Below are 7,198 nucleotides of genomic sequence, written 5' to 3' on the forward strand. Positions count from 1 at the left end.
AGTGGACACCATAAGTAAAGCTTGTAACAAAATAAATGTGTGCATTAAAACTGCCTTCATAGTGTTGTGATATGCTTAGCAAAATACCTAGCAAATGAAGATTAGATCTTAAAAAATCATTATCTTTGAAAATCATTTTGGAATCAGTACCAGTTTAACAGAATTTGGGGTGAGAACCACGAGAAACTCATAAAAATGAACTGCAATATTAAAAAAGATTTAATAATAGAAACATTAGAAAATTTGGTTGCAATCTCAATGGATAATATGTTTGCCTTTAAGAAGACAGAGAATGTTCAAAAAGGATACTAAGCTAACTCATTGGTAAAAAATAATGTTCAATAAATGAGACTGGGACAACTAGATACTAACATGCAAGAGAATGAATTTAGAACCTACTTCATGCAGAAATTATGACATATACAGAAGTTAACTCTAAATATATTATAGATCTAAATGTAAAAGTTAAGAAAACTCTAAACAGGAGTAGGTTTTCATAGTCTTGGATTAGACAATGGTTTCTTAGGTATGACACCACAAGCACAAACAACAAGAGGAGAAAGAAATCGGACTTTATCCAAATTTAAAAACTGTGTTGTTTCAAAGGATACTGTCAAGAAAGTGAATCAACAAACCACAGAATGGGAGAAAACATTTGCAGTTTATGTATCTCATAAGGCACTTGTACATAATAGATAAATAACTCTTATAACTCAATGAAAGGACAAGTAACCTGATTTAACCCAATTAAAGAATAGACACTATATTTCAATAGATGTTTCTGTAAAGAAGGTATACAAATGTTTAGTAACCAACTGAGAGCAATACTAGTAATTAGAGAAGAGCAAATCACAACAATAATGAGATACCACGGCACATCTCCTAGGATAGCTAAAATAAGGACAATAACAAGTGTTGTGAGGAGGTAGAAATATTAGAAGACTCGTACATCACTGGTAGGATTGTGGACAGTCATTTTGAGAAACAGGTTGGTAGTTTTTCAAAATGTGAAAGATAGACTTACCATACTACCTAGAAATTCTATTCCTAAGATAAATGCCCAAGAGAAATGAAAACCTATGTCAACACAAAAATCTGTGTGTGAATGTTTATAGCTGTGTGTGTGTGTGTGTGTGTGTGTGTGTGTGTGTGTGTGTGTGTGTGTTTCAAATGGAGTTTCCCTCTTGTTGCCCAGGCTGGAGTGCAATGGTGCAATTTTGGCTTAAAGCAACCTCTACCTCCCAGGTTCAAGTGATTCTCCGGCCTTAGCCTCCTTGTAGCTTAAATTGTCACTTCTGCTGACAAAATTGCTGAAGGATAGAGAACAGGAGGGATTCTCTCTATTCTGAATTTTAATGTAGATATTATAGTATATAATCAATTAATGGGAAACTTATTTTCTGTATTAAGAATAACTTTAGCCTGGGTAGTGGCTCGTGCCTGTAATCCCAGCATTTTGAGAGGCCGAGGTGGGAGGATTACTTGAGGACAAGAGTTTGAGACCAGCCTGGACAACACAGTGAGACCTCATCTCCTCAAAAAAATTATTTAAAAAAAATTAGCTATGCACTGTGCTGCAAACTTTTAGTCTCAGCTATATGGGGGACTGGGGGGACCATTTGAGGCAGGCATTAGAGGTTACAGTGAGCTGTAATCCTGCCACTGCACTCCAGCCTGGGTGACAGAATGAGACCTTGTCCTGGTCTCTGAAAATCAAAAATAATAAAAAGACCTTTATTCACTTAATTTGACTATTTAATGCTGTCGTTTTAATCCTCTGATAGCTAATTTGCTGTTTAGAGAAATGTGACTGACACTAATAAATGAGCATTTTTTGGCCTCCTCTATTTGGTATATTGTATTTGCTAATAGTAGAAATAAACTACTTCTAGATATCAAAATGTTAAAAGTTATTATTTTCAACAGGCATGCTCAAAATATTTCAAAAGTAATTCTACATTTGCAGTAAAATTATGGCATTCTGTGATATTTTACTTGGGAGTAATTAACATCATTATGTATTGTAACTTAATTCAGCTAAAGGCAAAAAATCTATTTCGTGTGGATGGTTGCTTCCTGTTGTCATATTTCCCTTTTGGGAAAATATGTGTGCACTGTTCTCAATATAACAAGATGTAAAAAGAATGAGATAAGAGTAGTTTATTTCGACACGTATTCAGTCAATAAAATACGGTTGTCAAGGAAGGGAGTAAAAGCAATCAGGGTAAATGAGTTCAGTGGCAAATAGGAAGAGCGAATTAAGATAAATAAAAAGAACAGATTTTGGGGGCCCTTTGATCTATTTCCATGTTCTTGGTTCCTTTCAGTCGCTATTTCTGCTAATGAAATTTTATAACTTTGAATTTTATGAATCTGTGCTATTCAGCAATGTTTCTGATAAATGTTAAAAATGAAATATACTCTCTTTAATGTGTTTTCATAAAAACTACTGTTTATGTGTGTATATATATATATGTATTGTTATTACTCTTGTCACAGATAGTTTTATCTAAAAATATATGAAAACCCCAGAGTAATTCTATTACTTAATATAACCACATGTCTAATTCTATTGACAAAAAGGGAAAAGTTGATCACTTATTACAGATATAAATAATTCTTCCAGGTGGCTAGAATCTGTTTTTATTTATCACAGTAATTTGGTTGAACAAAAATATAAACATGCCCAAAGATGCCAAATTTAATTCTTTTCTGTGGTTATCCTAATCTGACTTACATTGATATAAAAATTTATGACATTATCATCTTTACTATGAGGCATAAGATCCCTTAGAATTTGTCGAGAATAAAAGGAAGACCTCAGTACTATTTCATTATCCATGTGATGTGATTTTTAAAATATGTTGAGTGTCTACAATTTCATAATTTACAGCACACACACACACACACACACACACACACACACGATTCCCAGTTCTAGATAACTAGGCGATTATCATGTATTTATTACATAGGCAAAACATTCTTGAAAATTTTATTCTGCTTTTTTATATTGTGACATTTCTTTGGCACACTTCTTAAGGATAAAAGGTGAATTTAACTAGTAATAGAGGCCCCAAGCTTAATAGTTGATTCAAGGGTGGTTTAAAGGCAGATATAGGTGAACATTTTGAGAAGGATGCAAATGTCATTCTATATTTTTAATTAATGTGCTACATAATTTCTTGGATTCTGATCATGGCAATAAGAGATCATAAAATATTTTATGGAGATAAGACCAGAGGTACATTTCATATTTTTTCAACATTACTGTACATACATATGATTTGAGGGAAGAAGACTCAGAGACAGAGATGGAGAGGGAAAAGGAGAAGAGAAGAGGAGAGAGATTTTATTAATCTGCGTTTTAGAGTTTAATACATGGTTATTCAATCTGATGCTATAAGGCTTGATGTATCTTAAAAAAACATTATTTTTTGATATAATGGTTAGTATAAGCTCTGCAAAATTTAGACCAGCCGGCTATGTTCTGGAATATATATGTTCAGTGATACCATTTTTTTAAAAATGAGGATGCTGGTATAGTCATCTTTTACTTGCTTTGTTAATAAATCGGGAGATTATTGATAGGAAAAGCAAGGCACAATGTGACCTGTTTACTGAATGATATAAAGAAAAATCTTATACTATTACTCAATATATGTCTGTGCCATAAATTTGCATGATAATTTCAGCTAGAAACATCAGTATTGTAAAATTGCTGATCACTCAACAGTACATTACTAAATTGCCACTTATATGCTCGAGGTGTATTAAATACACACACGAATTGGAAACAGAATTTTGAGGTGTTCGTTCACTTACATTTGGTGCAGCATTATTCACAACAGGCATGATATAGAAGCACCTAAGTGTCCATCAACAGGTAAAGAAAAGGGTATATACGCATGACTGAGTATTATTCAGCACTGAAAAGGAAGTCTTGTCACATGGATGAACCCTGAGGATATTATGCTAAGTGAAATAAGTCAGTCACAAAAGACTTCTCCATGATGGTGGATGACTCCACTTGTATATCTGGAGTAAGAACTCATAGAAACAAAATAGAATGTGGTTGCCACGGACTAGGAATTGTCACTGTGTATAGAGTTTTAGTTTTGCAAGATGAGAAATTTCTAGAGCTCTGTTTTATGACAATATGCATATAATTAATAATGTACTGTACACTTAAAAATGGCTAAGATGGTAAATTTTGTTAGATATCTTTATCACAAACTGCCCCCATCCCGGCGCTCCAAATATATATACACAAATCCATACACATGCTTCGGGCATACAGAAGTTGTGTGACATAGTATTTAGACCCAGCCATTATCCCAGAGATGAATTCAGCTGGATGCTAGGGAAATTTTCTTTAGAAAATTTGATAAAATTATGTATTTCAGAGGTCAACAGTAAAAATAATGTGTGAATCAAAGCTTATTATACAAATTTAGAACTACAAATTTTGAACTGGAAACTTTTTACTTGACAGAATAATGACCAAAAAACAAAAGTTGTTATGCAGTTTTATTTCTCCAGGAAATTTTTCTATGAACAAAATCTGATGAATAAATAATATCTTTATTTGAAAAATTATCGGATATTGACAGATAGGAAGAATTCCCTGACCCCATCTTGCATAACATAAGACAGAGAGTGGAAGATAGATGTCTTAATGAATCCTGGTAATTGCAGCCAGTGCAGGGAGTGCTTAGTTAGAGATGTGCTGCTAGAGCTCAGGAGTGACTCACTCTGCCCAAGGCTAGCAAAGAAGACTTTATGGAGGAGCAAGGATGTAAAGAATGAGTGGTTGCTTCCATAGTGGAGAAGAATAAATGCTTCTAGGTTAAAAAAAATAATTAAAGCACAAATAGAGTCTTAGACTTGTGAACGTGGAGCAGTCATTGAGGATGATGAAAGGCACAGCCTGTCTGGAGTTCAGGGGGCATAGGTGAGAATATTAGGAGCCAAATTATGGTGCCCTCTGATGGGAAATCTTAGCATTTTAGACATTATTTTTAAGGTGTTGAGCAGTTGTACTAACAGTGATACGATAATAGCAACCACTTATTGGGACTAACCATGAGGAAATAATTGCTTATTTGCATATTTTATCTTATTTGGTAAACAAGAAAACTGAGGCTAACAGAGGTTAAATATAATAACTTAACTAAGGTCACATAGCAAATGACTTGAGCTAGATTTGGAACCAGATATTGTCAGATTCCAAAGCTTCTGCTCTTTAACAATGTAGTACTTTGTTGGACTTTATGGCATTTTTTAAAGAGGGAAAATATAAATTGCTGTGAGATGTGTTTTAGGGAAGGTATGACAGTGATAATGTGGAAGAAGATCCTGGATGAAAGGTCAAATACAGCAATAATGCAGGTGGAAAATAATGAGTCTGAACAAAAAGCATTGGTGGGAAGTTGTTGAATCTGAAACTGTACAGATCTAAGATATCAGTATTCTTGGAAACAAGCCATAGTCATGTGTGTATACACTAATAGAAACACAATACTTGTGAATCAGAGAAGAGAACATTTATTCACATAGCATCTTTGCAACACCAGTTCCCCATGTTCCATTCCCCATGAGACAATGCATTGAGGGCAGATATGTTTATGCATACTGGAGTTGCACCAAAGGAGAGGGCCCCTAAAATTATGAAGCTGAGAGCTTATGTAGGGCAGCGTGGCTGTCTGTATGTCTTCCCCCATGACAGACAAATCCTGTTTGAGGAAAGGAAGGGAAGGTCCCTAGATTTTTATTACCCTTACAATGTAAGTGAATACTTCTGAATAAGAGTTTAAATACCTGGAAAAAAATTCCTTATCTCTAACTTTGAATGTTTGATCATCCTCTAACTTAAGCTTGTCCAACCCATAGCCCGTGGGCCACATACAACCTAGGACAGCTTTGAATGTGGCCAACACATATTTGTAAACTTTCCGAAAACGTCATGAGTTTTTTTTTTTTTTTTTTTTTAGCTCATCAGCTATCCTTAGTTCTAGTGTATTTTATATGTGGCCCAAGGCAATTCTTCTTCTTCCAGTGTGACCCAGGGAAGCCAAAAAATTGGACACCGCTGCCTTAACTCCAGTTGCTGGTAACTTTTCCCTAAAAATTCCTGATTGTACAGAAACATGAAAATATTATTGAATGTAGTTTCCTAACAGTGATATGAACAACTGATTGAAAGTGAATACAAATGTCACACTTTTTAAAAGATGTTGAAATCAGTGTATCACAAGCTTAGAATGCCTACATCTGTAAATTGAGTCGGACTGTTGTTGAGGTCAAATTACCTGTAAAAATCCACTTTCAGTGATAGTCAATCCTCGGGATTACTCAAGTGATAGTCTTAGTATGTATGGTCTTAGTCTGAGTGCCAATAAATTCAGTTTGAAAATAATCTTGTTTATTCTGCACTTTGAGAGATTCTAAGAAATATTGGCTAGTCATCAATAGAAGACCAAGGAACCCTACTTGTATTCAGAAACCCAGGCAATTATCACAATTTTTGGAATACAGCAGCATAGTTCTAGAATAAATTTCATAGAATAAAAATTGCATTGGGTGTGAAATTTTAAAAACTCTTAAAATTTTAGTTGATAATGTATAAGTTTATTTCAAAAACATATAATGGCACTCAGTCCTGTTTTCCAAAAAAAAAAAAAAAAGAACAAATTCTTTTTTGTGTGTTTCACATAGATTGCCTAGGCACATACCAAAAAGAGGCAATCTAATAACAGCATTGAATCAAGAGCACATCGAACCTAGCTGAATCTGACATTTTGAGAGTTAAAAAAAAAATGGTTACCAGTTTCCAGAATAATACAATGTAATTTATTTCCAACACTTTTTCTTTTGTTGCTTGTGTGAGTTTTGTTTGAGGGATGATACAAGGGACACAGGGAGAACAGGAAATAAGGAGGAACCATCCAAGGATATTCCAGAGTTGGCATTTGACATCAAGTAAATATTTTCAACATGAAACATACAAAATGAAGCTGTTAAGGTTTGTTGTTACATTTCTCTCCCCTTGTCTCATGCTCAGAGATTATAGCCTTGATTCTATCAGTTACATACCAGAGAGAAGGATATCAATACCAAACATCAAGAAGTGCAACTAGAAGGCATATACTTCAATATATGGATTTTTTACTTTTTGCATTTTTAATTGAAATGTAGT

This window comes from Cebus imitator, unplaced genomic scaffold (genome assembly GCF_001604975.1).
Source record: "Cebus imitator isolate Cc_AM_T3 unplaced genomic scaffold, Cebus_imitator-1.0 Scaffold507, whole genome shotgun sequence".
Taxonomy (NCBI): domain Eukaryota; kingdom Metazoa; phylum Chordata; class Mammalia; order Primates; family Cebidae; genus Cebus; species Cebus imitator.